At 42.8% G+C, this 16295-nt stretch overlaps 1 protein-coding gene across 5 annotated transcripts in view; it reads left to right on the forward strand.

Annotated features, from left to right (window-relative positions):
• The window catches only part of DGKI (diacylglycerol kinase iota), a 206078-nt gene that overhangs the window by 26519 nt on the left and 163264 nt on the right, over positions 1–16295 (forward strand). Inside the window, exon 1 of one of the 5 annotated variants that reach the window (XM_062616483.1) lies at positions 12108–12128. The exons of the other annotated variants lie outside the window; for them this stretch is intronic. The gene's annotated coding sequence lies outside the window, so the exon portion shown is untranslated. Of the gene's footprint in view, positions 1–12107; positions 12129–16295 lie in introns of those variants that run through there. 5 annotated transcript variants of the gene reach the window in all.

Here is a 16295-nt window from a genome sequence, read left to right on the forward strand (position 1 = left end):
CCTTCCTACATTTCCAGCAGGGTCACTCACGTGTGCACATCAAAAATTGGTTAGACCTAGAAGCCTTTGCTCAAGAAATACCTTAATGTTGGAGTAGAAGTGGCGCATGTCAAATACAGCTGTAAAGATCTGAGAAACCACAAACTAAATGTGTTTGCACAGAAAGTGAAGCCATTTGCCTCGCTCCAGGTTTTTCTAGGATTTTGCCAGTGGTTATTAAATGAAGACGTACAGAAGTATGCATCAGAAGTGAACACTGTCTCTTAATCAGTACAAAAAATGTGACCTCAGATGATTTGAAGAGTGACTACATTGGGTACAAAGGATGCAGATTGTCTCTTTTAATCTGATATGTGCACTCCTCCTGCTTTAACCTTCTCCTCAATCATTTTCCCTACTCCCACCTGATGCTGTCAGGTTTAGAAGCCTGTCCCCGTTCCTATATGAATGACCCACAGCTCAGCAGGCCCCCTGCCTTCTCAGTCCCTTTCTGATCCAGGCAGACAATTCTCCCTACATGTATCCCTGAATGTCAGGAACATGTTCTCCGTTCCCATCCTTCTTCTGCATGCACATCCCACTCCTCCCCACCTGTTGCTGGTCATGGAAAAGCAGGAACAAAAGCAGGCGTGAGCATGTGTGCAGAGCTCTCTACGGCAGCAGAGATGTTAATCTGAGCAAATCCCCAGCTTTGGCAAAAGCCTATTTTCCCCTTCAGTGCCAATATTTCTATGCAGCTCATGGTTCTTCTACTGCCAGAATAGGCAATAGGACCTAAGGACTGGAAGGACTGTTTCCCTGTCTTGCCTCAGCCTCCGTTATGCCTAGAGTGATCACCCAAGTGCTACTGCCTGCAGAGCATCCATAGTCTGGTGGGAAATTAGAGTACTTGCTGGTCCTAAAACCTGATAAGAAACTTTTGTTGCCTGAAACCTCTTAAAGCAGGAGTAAATACCAGTACACAAATTCCTCTTCTTGCATGGAACAAAGCTTTGGCATGATAAGCAGCCATAATATTCCAAAACCAGTCCAAATCACACCATGACTGTGGTCTGCACACAGCCTATGGGTCAGACCCAGACCTCCTATGTAGCACATGTGCTCAGCCGCAGCACTGTGGCCTCTCCACAACATGTGTCTGGTCATGGATGGTCTTCTGTATGTGACAAGCCTTGACTTTGCCGAAAGCTGTGCTGGGGAAAGGACCCCAACCTGTTTGTCCTGCTGTTTACAAGCATCAGCTCACAATGAGCTGCCTGGGAGAAGCCAGGAGTGTAAGTAAAGGTTGTGTTCATTTAGGAGGGTTTTGACTGGCTCTGTCATCCCAGGATGGGGGAGTGCAATAGCTGTAGGAGGAAAGTTGGATGAGAGGGGGCGGCTGGGGGAGGATTTTACGTATGTGCAGGAGTATGTGCCTTAATGCATTGAGTGTGTTGGAGGTGAGGAACTAGAAAAAGAGAAGTTATCTTAATAAGTCTGAGTCACTGAGGGAGTGGGGGTGGTGGCAGCTAAGTCTGAGCACAGCAGGGATTCATAAGCTGAGGAGGACCCTGTGAAAATTTTGCATGTGCTGAGTTGTGGAAAGGAAAGCAACGAAACAGCTTTGCCAAGCTCTCATGAAGCCCTCAAGCTCTTTACAATGCCCACCCATTTCATTCTGGTCCTTATCTCTTGAGTGTGTGAAAGTAGAGCTTGCAAACTTTCTGAGTTTAATTTCAAATAAACAGCAAATGGTTAATGCTTACTGAATAAGTCTTGCACAGTTTTCCCCTCGGCCCTGGCCATCTCTTTCTAGTTCAGATACAAAGTCAGAGGAAGCTCAATTGTTTTAACTGAGTTTCTTTTTAAGGTTGTGCAGCTATGAATCTCTGAGGAAAAATGGAGGTGGGAGGCTCATGGGGATTGAAGCAGAAGAAATAACCCCACAATGTTTTACTGCGGATTTGTGCACTCTGTCAGTCTGGAATGTACATTCCTAAAAGGGGCTAGCAAAGCCACCTGGGATTGCTATGTGCACCTCTTCAAAAATGCAGCCCTCACGAAGAAATGGAAAAAGTAAAGTAGAAGAGAAACGGAAACTTAGGTTGAATTTAAAAATTGCTTTTCTGAAGAACAAGGTCCATGTTTCTTAAGGAAAAGAGACTTCTGACAGAGGAAAGATTAACGTAAAGTAAGAATTCGCAACATCTTCATCCAGAATATGAATGAAGCTTAGGTGAACTTTTACTTAATGTTATTTTATTCACTTGTCTCCTTTCTGTTTTTGGGCCTGACCCACACATGCATAAATATACCCAGAGAGGGCTGCTTGAGTGCTGTTTCCAACCTCTTGGGAGTGAGAAGTAGCAGGAATGTAAAGATGATCCAGATCATAAGACATTACAATTTGGCAGAATATGGACTAGTGCAGCTAAAGTCTGCACTAGTAAAGTTGGATATTTGAGTCTTCCCCTGATTTATGTCTGAACTCTGAACTTAAAGGGCTGCTAATTTAAGAAGGTATATCTCTTAAAAAGCAGGCAGATACCTAGCTGTAGTCTCGTTAAATAGAGATGTAAGAGCATCCATGCATGCTGGACAAGCAGGAGATCTACGTGCAAAACACAGCAATAGGGCAACTGATTGTAAATTACACTTAACAGCAGCTGCTTCTCTGGGTCTGACTTGCCAGAGCCGCTGAATCTTTCAGCTAAATGCAGGCCAGCCCAAGACTCAAATTAGCTAGAAACCAGCAGTCCAGCTGCTTTCAGAGTTGTGCCCTTATCCTCTGCAGGCAGGCTGAGCGTTGCAAACTCTTCCATGAGAACAGTGATTCATATGCCAGTGAACAGATGCTGAAGATCCCTGGCTATGCCCAGATGACCCTGAAACTGATGTGTCTGCTATGCTGTGAGATTTTTTGGTTGTGGTGTGAATGAAGGACTGCGTAGTTATTATAGTTTCAGGTAAGTAGGATCCTGGTTTGCTAGACTGCTTCAGTGTTGCATGCAGTAGGGAATTCACCCTCTTGAGATTCCTTTTGTGCCTGTTCTTTCCCATCTTGACGCTATGAATTTTCCAGGTGTTTCTTCCATGTGAATGAATGAGATAGCAGCAGTATGTCTCTGGATGATATTTATCTCATTAGAAAGCGTTCTGAGGGGAAGAACAGCTGAAGAATTTCTGCATTTAGCATATGAATATGCCTGCTGAGATGGAAAGCATAGTTCTGTAGTGCATAGGCTATTGCACATGCACACAAAATCAGGCAGCTTTATTCCTTCACCCAGCATTCCTTGCCACTTCAGTTTCTTGCCTATCTTTCAAGCAAATACATGGGAAAAGAAGGAAAGGTGTCTCTGAGTGGGAGTTACCACCTTCTAAGTATTGGCTTAAGACCAGCTGAAACAAGGTTTGTTTGCGACCTACATAATTCTGGCCTAGATCTATGGTCCATAGAAGGGAAAAAACCTGCTTCATGTTAAGGAGCTCTAGGTCACTGCAGACACCTTGTCTTTTTGATGTTTCCTGTGTGTTTAGCTTTCTTTGCTTTCCATTTTCAGCTTTCAGCTCTGAAACATTTTTTTCAGGGTTGTCCCTTCACTAATGGCATTAAAATTGCACTGCTTAAGTGCAGTGAGATAGGACAACATGGGGACTGCAACATCAGTGGGAGGTCAGCGGGAGGTGTCATGGGAAGTGCTGGAAAGCTTTCATCTGAAATAATTGGGATTAGTATCTCTGCCATTGTAGCATTTGGTTCTCAAGCTGTGTTATCCTACCTGTTGCTCTCTGTCTTGGCTCTGCTTCCTCTGATATTTGCAGAAGCAGAGAACACACAGGCCTAATGCACCCTTTGCATCATGGCGGCTGCTTCTGCCAAATTCTGGATTTTGGATTTAAAAGCTCATAGGACTGTGGAGAAGGGGAGAAAAGGAGGGTTGTCAAACACATTTTCCTTTTTTTTGAGCTCTCTTTATTGGTGAGGGAGGGTTGAAGGGAGGAGAGGGACTGAGCAGCCCGTAAAGGAGAGTACTGATGCCAATTTATTTAAGAAGCAAAACAGATAAAGATTAGGGTTCCTATGGCAACTGGCTACAAGCAGAAGCACCTCAAAGATTTGGGGAGGAAGGGGAGAGATGATGAAATGGTTTAGCATAAGCCCCAACGTTCTGGATTAAAAAGACCATTTCCCAGCTGCAGCAGAATCATCAGCTCATTTGCTGAAGAATGTCATTTCTTTGTGACCAGCCCCAAAGGCAGAGCACAAATTCTCTGTGTCAGTTTAGATGTGCCTTAAAGTCACGAGGCACAGTATTTTACAGACAGCCCTGAGATATGTTCCCTCTCTGTGTGGTTTGAAGGAGAGGAGTGGAAGATGGTAGATGATGAGAGGGAGATGAAGGGACCACAGAAGCTGAGTGGCATGTGCAGAAGAGGCATTAGTTAAGGCTTGTGGATATGATGTCTAGTTGTCACCCCCTACTCTGGGAGGTCCTAGGAGCTTTGCTGCTTCTCCCTGATCTGAGGAAGGTTGGAGACCAGCTTTCTTCTCTGGTCTTCAGACCACCCCATCTCAAACTCAGAGAGGATAGGTGTATTTACAAACTTGCTCTTTCAGCAGAGAACCTAAAATCTCAGTTTTGTTTTGTTGGTGCGTTGGTGGGATGTGTTGGCTTGGGTTTTTTTGCCACAATGCTGAAGTAGCTCCAAGAGCCTTGATGCTTATGTGTGTTCTCTTCTTGATGCCAGCCTTCCTGCTGAGAACAACATCTCTCACCAGGTATTGTGTTTTTTCCATTTGGAGTTAAAATGCCAAAGCATGTAGTCATTTGATTCTAAGGGTGAGAGGAGGCCGAAAGAGGTTAAGTATAGCTTTTGTTGAGATCAGCACTGCATGGAAAATAACCATCTTTGTACAACCTCAAGACTCTGTATGGAAGGTCCTACTGAATGGCTTCCTGATCAGCTCCAGCCCTGGGAGACTGAGTGATTTCCTTAATTGGATTTTGTTTGTTGATCTCACTTTCTTGATTTTTTTATTTTTTTAATAGCTCGTTATAATCATGCCCTTCTGTCTACTGGAAAAAAACCATACCTCACACTGAGAAAGAATTGTATTTGTCCTTTGGCATCTGGTGGTTGGCATAGCTTCCATCAGAGCTCATGTTACTGCTGAGCAGTAGATACAGGGCAGCATTCCCTGTTCATCCTGGAGTATGCACACACAGATACACATCAGTTTGTGCTGGCAAGGGTGTGAGAGAGAGCCTGTCAGTCAACCTCTACTGAAGTCTGAAATTGGGCTGATATTGGTATTCGTGGAGTAAATAGCAAGTTGTGAGCTTGTCCCACCAGAAAGAGCCGTTTGAGTTGTGTGATACAATGTGTGTCTGTTTTCTGGAGCATTGGCCATCTAGGGTTAAACTATATGGCTCATCCCAGGTTAAGAGAGCACATGGGGGATGAGTGGCAGCAGAAGACTGCATGTAGCAAGACTGAGGAATGCATAGAGTTTACAGATATGTAAATAGCACAAGGGGATGCAGGGGCTTTATTAGTGATCAGAAAAACTTATGTTTAAAATTTTGATAGATTAAAACTGTTAACAAGAGGACTTATCCTACTGTAGTTAAACATGGAGAGGGTGGATGAGGAATGACTGGGGAAAGGAAAAGGGTAGGAGATGAGAAATAGGCAGTAACATGGTGAAGGGAGCATTTGAGCCCAGAGAAGGCTAATACAAGTACCTGAATAGAATTCAGGAAAATGACATATAATGAGAAGTTTTGAAACTGGGTCGGGGGGAGAAAGGCACAATGTGTGCTGTGTGGGTAGGAACGAAATGGGGGAGTAGGAACTGAACAGGATGAAAGGGGAAGGGGAAATGGTTAGTGGAGAAAAAGAACTGAATAAGAAAGGGAGATATTTGTAAGGCAATGGGAAGGAGGAGGTTTTAATGGAGAGGGTGGAAGAAAGAAGGTAGGCAAAGAAACTAAGTGTAATGAGAATACTGAATTAGAGACGTGTGGGGAGAATACCAAAAGGTGGGAGCAGGGAATGGAGAAAATATCCTATTACCTGGGGAAAGCAAAGATTTATAGAGAGACATAATATTCCTTTTAAAGTCTGTGGGGAAAAGGAAGAGCTGAGGTTAATTGGAGAGCTGTGGACATCAAAAAAGATGGACAGGAAAAAAAGAATAGAGCTATAAAAAGAAAAAAAAAGTGGGAAAATAAAAGGAAATGGAAGGGGTGGAGTGGGGAAGAAAATCCAAGGGTGACAGTGTGTTGCTGTGCAGACACTGTGCCATTAGAAGCTCCTCAGAGAGATATGTTCCCATGAGCTCCTGTATAAGCTTATCATTGTATTCCCTGTGAACCTGTAAAAACCCCCATCTCCATGAAAGTAAGCAGCTGGGACACAAATGCCTTTCCCAAAGGAAATGGAATCTCCGGAGCTACAGGGTATGCCTGTCTTGACAAGCTAAGAAAAATGTCCTCCACACTGCCTCTGTCCGCACATTTGCTACATAAATTTAGGGTCAGGGCACACTTAAATTCAAGTTTCTAATGTGTTTCTGCTGTTCAGAGCATGCCCTTAGTGTAGCACGGGTAGTGGGTAGCATGCATGGTTTTGGGTAATTTGTACAAAGGCCTGACTTTAAAGACTTGAATTTGGTGGTAGCAGTTAATGCTCTCCTCAAAAAGCAGATGCGATCTGTATATCTGGAGTGGCTGACAGGCTGAAACATACAGTACATAACCCTATAATGCTCAAAACTTGTCCTGTGACTGACGTCCAAACTGTCTTGGGAGGGAGCCCGTTGTCATTCTCTTGCTTGTCTTGGCTGCCCTGGGGCAGCCATGACAAGCTGTGGCAAGCATTGCTACAGGGAAATGCCCGTTAGCTCAAGCTGCCCAGCCAGTAATAGCAAAAACCAGGAGGGTGTATGGGATTATCTTGCAGAGATTTGTTCTTGCAGCAACAGTGATGTGCCTAGAAATGCCACCACTTTACACCAGACCTCAATGCATCTTGTGCTCTGAATGAATTCATGAGTGTAGCCTGCAACATATTATTTCTCCCTTGTTCTAGTCTGCCAGCAAAACAGTGTATTAAGGAAAGCTGTGACACCTACCCTAGGCACTCACTTGTGGCTAATCAGAGAGGGAAGTGCCAAATACACGCTCTGATTTGTAAGCACTGAGAAGGAATTCTTCTAGAGGGGATTTCAGCCAGTCAACCCCTCTGCTTACCAGACCTTTTATAAATTTTCCATTTATAGCCTTTATCATCAAAGATTGAGTCAACAGAGTAAGTGGTGGACGGGGCAAGGCCTTGGGGCATCTTCAGCTGGAGCTGTTTGTATGGAGTTTAATACTGGTGTGACTATATTTCTAAGCAAGGCTTCTGTTTCCTAGCCTTAGTTTCAGCCTACCTGATGTCTCACCTTGCCCCTTCTGACCTCTAGTCAGAAGATTTCCTTCTACAGTTGTCACCGTCAGGAGCAGGTTTTAGAGCATCACTCCTCCAACTTTTACTAACCTTTTTGTTAGGAAATTACTTTTTTCCTTCATCTGGAAATATTCCATTCCAGTGCAGAGTATACAGAAGGAACTGGGATTCTGCATTAGTTAGTAGTAACTTCTGGATTTTCAGCACTGTTTGAAGTTAAATTAGGTGTTATATTAGAACTACATCTGAAATGCAGAATTTCAGTGGTGGGCTGAACATGAGTGGAAATCAATCACACCTTTGCCTAAGCTAGAGAAAAATGCCTGCTTGTGTGAGGTGTGCAGGCTTGTGTGCTTGTCAAAAACCTATTTAAAATTTTTTAAAAGATGGTGAAAAAAACAATGAAGATTAAAAAGGGAATAAAGTGTGGGAATAAAAGCTTGGATGGGATTGTGCTGGCCACTGGGTCCTGTCCTTATGGTCACAGGTAACCATATAACAATTTCACAGTCTGGATCTGGGGAGGAGGAGGAACACATTTTTGTGTATTGCAAATTGTAAGGAACACTTACATCCCTGTAGCAAGATTAAGCTCTTTAGCACAACTTTTGAAAGACTTCTATGCCACAAGGAGCCATCTGACATGTCAGACATTGCCACCCTCCTGGGTCCCTGCAAGAGTGGGAATCTGAAGGTGAAAATACCCAGATGATCTTGGGGAGATGCACAATACCATCTGTTAGACGAAAGGGTGGGAAAATCCCAATGGCTCCTGCTGGTGTGAGCTTGTGGGAAAGCCATTCCTGATCTTGTGATGGTGATTGCTTCAGTTGTGGTTATATGAGCAAGACACTAGTCAAGAAGCTGAAGGTTTAATCGTGTGGTTAACAGCACCAGTGCTCTCCCCCCAGCATCTCAAATAGTGGTCTTTCATTGTAAGGAGGACAACCAGTATGGAAATTAAAAGAATGTAAAATGGGATTTCTACCCAATGACATCCATTAAATCTATTAAAGTAAGCCAAGATTTATAAAGGAGGTTAATTTGTTCTCTTACATAATCTCAAAATAAGAGCATAATCTATTGAGACTCCTAGCACTGATCCCTGCTAAACTGCCTTCCACTCTTTTGGTGGCGTTAACCACTTTGTGCAAGCGTAACAAAGACTGGGAAGGTTAGTTGTTCTCCACTTGATCCCTGGCTCTCTGCTACTGTAAAGTGAACCTGTATCCTTTCATCTCTAAATGGGTTTTACCTGTCCTCAGCTGGTATTGGTCCAGCTGCATGTAAAACCTCTAGTGTCTTACTTGTGAGTGCTGCTGGTTTGTGTTGAACCAGCACTCCTGTTTTGGGACATTCTCGTGTTTGTTTTGGACGTTAAATATTTAAAGCTTCCATTTTGGTGTGTATTTTTTGGCTGGTAAGAGGAAAATCTGTTTGAATGCTTTTCTTCTATGTGTCCCCAGTTGTGTGCTTGCCCTGCAGCACCAGCTGGGTAAGCAGTTTTATAAAAGGGAGGGTTTTTTCTTTGGCTCCTGATGCAGCTTTTCTTTGTAGCTTCAAGCTACAAGTTTCTCAAGATGAAACCTCCACCTCACGCAGATCTCTGGAGCTTTCTAAAGAAAAACTCCTCCTCCCACTCCCCAGGCTCGTGTGGCTTTGTACCACTGTTCTCGTTGCGTGCCTAGTGCTTGTCACTGAGCTGCATGGAGACTTGGCTTAGATTCAATTTGTTTACCCCTTCCCTGTGGTCTAAGATGCTGCTCTTGTGTCATGACTGGGCACTGTGAGTGATGACAGCTCTGCCATGGTAAGCTGTGAGAGACACATGGTTTCTCTAGTGGAAATGCCAGATTTTCTCCATCTCAATATTTGATTGAGAACTGGGACAAATAATTGATTATCTTCACATAGCTGTACTCCTGCAGTCAAAAATGGCTTTCAGACCGAGATTACCACCAAGAAAGAAAATAAGAAAGACCTGAATGCATGTGTGAGTTCATCACCTCTGAAAAGAGTGGTACCTACTGTGAGGAAAACCGGTGCTGATCCTCAGCACGTGCTGGGGCAAATGCTTAGCTGCAGCTGCTTTCCTTAAGCAGGAGGAATTTTAAACTGCTGCTTGCCTTATTTGTACTGATGGAACTTATTTGGCTGTTGGTGAGTGAGACCTGGCAAATAGAAACAGGCTGCATTAGTGTTTGTAGTGGGAAGGCACTAAGGATTTCCAGAAATAAGCATTTTACATTGCCGGGGGGGGGGATCAATCTGCAAAGTGCAACTGGACAGAATGACTAAGACAAAAATAGAAAAACATTTGCCCTAATCCAAGAACAAGTAATATCGGAGTTTACACTGTGTTAGGGTAGCTTCTTGTAAAAGGGAGACAAAATGTGCAGAGTGGCACATGCTTGTGCCTAACTTCCACAGACAGAGGTAGAAATGCTCCAAGGAAGCTAACAGCACTTCTCCCCCGATTAAAGGCAGCAAATACCATCTGGTTGTTGAGGGACAGATTGCTCTGAAAGTCAGGTTGTTCTTTGTATGCTCTGCAGACTGAATGGGGAGGGCTTGGGAGGTGAGCTGTGCGGTGGGGTGAGCCTGCCAGGTGAACCGTGCAAAGGTAATCTCTGTACTGCAGGACTGAAGGAGGCAGTGGGGAGGGTCACTAGCAAGAAAGCATAGTCAGAAGGCAGCTGCATAGTGGAGTAGCATATCTCCTCCAACCTTTGGTGATGGGCCAAGCAAGACAAAGGATTTTCCAGCTGGAAGCCTATCTCTGGTGTATGGGATCAAGGGCAGGTCAGGAGGTTGCCCCAGAAGTGTCCAGAACCAGCCAGTGATGAGGCTGGAGGTTTTGCTGCTGACTCAGTGCCTGAGGCAGCCTGTGCCTCCTGCCAGCTGTGCAGAGGCAGCTGTTATTCCCCTGCACTCCTGACTGACAGCCTTTGCCCTCCAAGCTCCCAAGCATGAGCACTTATGCTTTGCAGAGACACCTTGGGGCTTAGAGCAATTGAATTTTGCTTTATTCTCTGTCTAGCTCCCACACACGCTGTGCTCAGCAAAGAGATCTTCTAGTAACCCTTTTCAGCCCTGCCAGCAAAGACCCCAGCACCAGCTAAATTTCTTGAGCCTCATGTTTGCCACCAAAAAAAAGGAAAAAGTAAAGGCTTTTAAACTGTGCCTTGCAAACTGTGGCAAAGGTTCCGTAGAGTGGGTATTTTTAGCATGTCATAAAAGCCCCACTTTTATTTTTATCCCTTCAACCTCTGCAAAATTAATTGAAAGCATTTTACCTTGTTCTCCTTTGCTTCCCTGACTTTCAGAAGCTAGCTAACTTTAGGACCCAGGAGGGAAGGCATCATCAGATGTTGGCAAACGCTGGCCATGTTGTGTGTCTATTTATAGTAGGTGTGTGTCTAACCACCTTGTCGTTCTTTTCTTAGCATCAGCTGGACTAGCTCAGCTATCAATTATCCATGAAGCTAATGATAATACAAGGAAAGCTATGTAAAGCAGGTGCTCAGAGGAGAAAAAGGGGAGGTAGGTGTCAGGACAGTGAGAGGTGAGGTTTTAGGAACTGAAAAAGATCTTTTTTCTCAGCCTGAAAACCCTTATTATCTGTAATAATTATTAACAACAGAGGTGCCTGCACAAAGTCATTGTACCTGCTTTCAGCTAGTACGTCCTTCCCAAATGTTATTTCCCTCATTTATTTTCATTGTGTTGACAATCAAAAGTAGTGGGGGTTTTCTCGGTTTTGTTTTTTTCCCTTTCCCCCTCCTTTGTTTTTAATAGACCTTAAGCTGCCTGTTCTCCTACCGCTCTCTGTCCGCGGTTCTGATATTTGGGTTGGTGATCACAGGTTCTAGTTTTCCTGTGGAAAAACTGAGCCTCTGGCATTTCTCTCACTTGAAAGCCTGTGTTTCCTCTTTTGCCTCCATTTCAGAGAGTATTTTGTCTGTAAAGACCCTGGCTCTGTAAGCAGAAGGAAGCAAGCAAAGGGGCATCGTTCCACCCATTGCCAATGTTAAAACTGATTGTCAGCTATTGATCGGCCTTTGAGTTTTGGCTTTTTTGTTGGTTGTTTTTTTGTGAAATATGTTTTTCTTTTTTTTTTTTTGGCTGGCTCGTATTTGCTGCTTTCCTCTCTAAGCACAGAGGAGCAGGACAGTGTGAACTCTGCTCTTGACAGCAGCTCACGTTCTGACACCATCTGCCACCTAATCCACTTCCCAGGAAGGGGCTGACGTCTGTGTGCATGTATGTGCACATATACCCTCCCCATGTAGCCATACATCATCTCAGCAGACTCATCCTGACCAGCTCGCAAGTGCCATTTCTCTTGCAAGAATTGGCCTTTGATACTTTTTCTTTCCTTCCTCCTGCTTTAGATTTCCCTGATCCAGTTTGACATACTGTGGTGGGAGGCAGGGGAAGGGGCTTATGAGTTGAAACTGGAGAAGATTTCCTCAAAAATTAAACACCTCTCTTTTTTCCTATCTAGCCTGGCTCTCTGAGGTGCTGGACTTCCAGCTTTGTTTATATATATATATATATATATTCAATTTTTAATTTTTTTCTTTTCTTTTCCTACAAGTTATGAGTGTGGGATGCATGGATTTCTTTTGCAAAAGCAGCAGGAACCAGAACAGGTGTAAATTGTCCATGCCAGGCTCCTTGGATAGCTGGTAAGTGGGCTTTTGCAGGAACTGTTGAATTTTAAGCTTTTCAGTAACATAATGCTGGTCTTGTTTGACTGCCAGCTTCAAGCACTTAATGTGTTTCAAGCTTTATAGATCTCCTTCTTCTAAAAATACATGAGGAATGACAGTTATCATCACAAATGATGCTGTGTTGTATCTGCTAATGTTTTTAGATGCTCGGTATTCAACACAGTTCACTGATTGTACTGGATCATGTTTGCTCATGGCATTCGGTTCTGTGCACAAGCAGTGCTGGGGAAAATGGCTGGAGAATTGAGAGGGGAATTGAAGAGGGGAAGGAAGGAGGAATTGGATGGAATGGGAGGAAGGAGGGATGGGATGGGATGGTATGCATTCAGAAATGCCAGTTGTTTTGGTGGTAGTCATCAGTTACACCATTTCCCTAGGCTCTGGTAATGAATGTTTGAATAAGCTTCTGGAAATCAGTAGCTCTCTACTGTTGGGTGGCTCTCATACCTGAGTGTTGTGATTTCTTCCTCTTGGGTGCCCATGCATAACCCTTTCTTTCCCCTTTGAAAGGGTCTCCATCGCAGAAAATTGTTTTGTTTTTCCCTGGCTGAGGAGGAAGGAATAGTACTCTCTTCAAAAGGTAATGGAGTCTTTGGAAAGACATCCCTTCCTCTGCCAAACAAGGGGCCAGGGGTTCAGCTCACCTGCAAATCCAACAGAGTTCTGCCATGCAATACAGAAGGTTTGATTCAGGGCTTCCTGATGGATCTGGAAAGACTGCTGCTGTCTGCAGGGGGCTTTAAATCAGGCTTAGCTACAGCCCTCATTGGTTCCTGTGAAGTTCTTCTTGTCTTTGTGGCTGGATTTTTTCACCCTCCATCTGCCTTTGTAGACTTTCTCCCTCGTTTCCCAGGTACACACTCATGGCAGGAAGTTATTTTCCTGTGTGATCTTCACAACAATTTCTGCATCATTTTGAGCATGGACCAGGGGAATCCTGCTGTTCGGTTGCACTTCATCAATCACTCTTAAAACAAATCAAAAAAAGTTTCATAATGAATAATGCTCATTAATTAGGAAAAAAAAGGAACTTCATCATATTAATTGGAGATAGATTTCTAGACTTAAACTATTTAATCAGCAAGCTCTGCTAAGTGTGTTTTATTCTTGTAACAGAAAAATTACTTTCTGACTTTGAGATTACTTGTGGAGGTATTCAAAGAGAGGTTTATATTCATACCATATTGACATGTATTGATGAATCTTGAAAACTTCTTCCCTTTTTCCACTGCAGAAAATTGCTTTCATTTGTCACTTCTAAAGGAGGCAGGGGAATAATTCTCTACCCTCAGCTAGCAATTTAAAACTGATCTGTCGAAGATGGAACATTTCAGACAATTGATTAAAGAACTTTTCTTCCAACCCTGGTTTCAGCTCTTGTGTAGGATTGCATCCCGTTTGCAACAAGACACTTACAGTTCAACTGCTACTTTGTTCTGGAGAGCCTGTTTTCAAAAATAATCTGAAGCTTGTAACTGTCTTGTTGCTGTGATGCTGTAGTTTCGTTTAAAGGACGTCGTTCTTCACATCTTGCACTTGTCCATGTAGGGAAAATAGCAGTGTGCACATGAAGGAATTGGACTTGTGAAGTTACATTTTTTGTTTGAGCACTCAGTCATTTTTCAGTGAAATATGCATCTACAAGGCAATAGAAAAAAAAGTAGTAAGTGTTATGTGTGTGAGAATTATGCCTCATTTTGAATTCATAGTATTTAGGAAGTTGTCCCTTTTCCTTAGCAGGTTTGTTTTCCAATAAAAAAAATTCTTCTAATGACTACTAACGAATACTGATGTGTTGGTCATCTAAGTTAAAAACAAAACTTTCACTGCTGAAACATCTCTATGGAATTAGAACCCTCCCTTCAGTACCAGAAAGTTTGTGATTTGTTGTTTTCCAGTCTAATCTCTCTGCCTCCGTGTATCCACTGTTCTCAGCATGGGGACTCTCTCTCATAAGCATAGACCTTTGCCAACATTCCCTTGAGATGTTGACAGACCTACGTGGGGAGGGATGTAGAATTCCCTTGAGCATAGATATTCCCTTTGTGCCTCTAGTCAAGTAGCAAAGCGCCCAGGAGGAAAGCTGGTTCTCATGGGAGGTGTAGACTGATCTTGCAGGCAAAAAGCTTGGAAAATTCCAAATAAACTCCTGGAAAAGCATGAATTCTTGAACCAAATTCAGACATTTTGGGGTTCAATTTCCAGGAAGATTGCATGGATGTAAGCAGTGCAATATTGTCTGAATGCATGCTTTTGGAAGCCTCTTTGGTCACATTGTTCTAATCAGGCTTATCCAGCACTACTGATAAGCTGAAACCCTAAGAAAAAAACAAAAGCTCAAGCAAACAAAAAGAGAACTGAGAATCCCTTTCCCTTTGAAATAATATTGGGAGCAATTGTAAACCTTGAAGAAAAGGGGGAACAAGGGATGCTGAGCATGTTCCCAGGTCTGACAGTTCGGAGTAATTCTGGCTTTGTTACCAGTATCACCTGTTTAAATGGCTTTAATTATGATATTCCCTGTGGAGAAAAATGCTCTGCTGTGTTTACTGACTGTATTAGTGAAAAATTATGTAATTTCTGAATGTGCATAAAATTTAAAATTGGGTATATTACTGTGTTCTAAAAAATATTGCCCACATTGAGACTGCAAAGCTAATTTGCTCAGGTTGAGCGCACAGTCATTTTTGAAAACGTCCCTTTCAAGCCAGTGTATTTGCTGAACTTCTTACTTCAAATTAACTTTTAAAATGTAAGTGATACAAAGTGATATTTTCACTCCCCCTGTTTTAGAAATGGTGGATACAACATATGTCGGTTTCCTCATCTGTAAAATGCATGCATATGTTAATGATGGCCAACATTTCATAAGTTGCTTTTAGGCTGAATATCTTTAAAAGTTTTAGTCTCGTCTCATTAAAGAGAAAATAACAGGTCTAATTAACTGCAATTAGAAGGCATTTTTTCCACTTGGTCCATAACTGAAAATCTAGTTTGCCATAGCTCCATAGAGGTGATGGTAGTAATTGCTTTACACTGGAAACTCTTGAACTCTTGTGTCAGTTCTTGATTGTCCAAAAGCTAGATTCATGCTGGTTTTGTTGTGTGGTTATTTATCTTTTTTTCCTTTTTTTTTTTTTGGTTTTGTTTTGATTTTTAATGAAAGGAAGAAGTGAAGAAACTACATCTGATGGGAACCTTTAATTTATAAGAATAGCTTAACTCTATTTTCACATTACAAGATTTTCAGCCAGCAACAGTTTGTAGTCAGATGCAGGCTGGCAAACTCTGCGTTTGTGGTAATCTGGATGCAAACTTCAGTTTCCCAATACAATAAATTTAAAATCATGTTAACCTCATATGGAAATATTTGTGGCAAGCAAATTTGAGAGTCTTACATCAGGAACAAAACATTACTCTGTATTACTTACTCTTAATACTCTGGGGGTTTGATCTGCAAGTGCCTGTTTTATATAAAGCAACTTGAGAACCTGAGAGGTGGCTGATCACCTAGACCGGATGATACTTGTTTCGGGTTACTGCAGGGAATCAAGTGTGAAATAGCAGAGGTACTGATGAGGACATGTGATATATCCTGAAAAATCAGCAGCTGTTAGTGACAATTTACAAAGCACCAGTGTGGGACCTACCTCCAAACTGGAACAGCAAGGTCCCGGAAATCAGGAGATGGGCAAGCTGCTTTGTTGCTACATGAGGACTGAATGACTGGAGGGTGATAGCTGGCAGGATGTAAGTCTAGGGTCAAATAACCACTTTGTTTGAAATGAGGAATCTTACACCTGTTAGACTTCGTAAGAATGAAGTTGAACACATGTGGGATTGTATATGAACACAGAATAATGACTGTGTGATGCAGCAGACTTGACTGAAGACCTTTTCTTTGAGTAAGTTACATCTCAGGACTTGGAGTGCACATCATGCAATGGTGACAATAAGAATTAGAAAGTGAATGTAACTTCTGCCAGCTCTTACCTCTGTCCTGCCAATGGAATGCTCATTTCAGGTAGTTGGTTCTTAAGTTTATGTCTGTTTTGGTCTGAAGCAGTCTCTACATTTTATATCTCACCCTGGAGGTGGATGAACACAGCTCATCAGGGTATC

This window comes from Pezoporus occidentalis, unplaced genomic scaffold, assembly GCF_034315485.1.
Source record: "Pezoporus occidentalis ecotype Australia unplaced genomic scaffold, CSIRO_AGI_Poc_V1 ctg19, whole genome shotgun sequence".
Classification (NCBI taxonomy): Eukaryota; Metazoa; Chordata; class Aves; order Psittaciformes; family Psittacidae; genus Pezoporus; species Pezoporus occidentalis.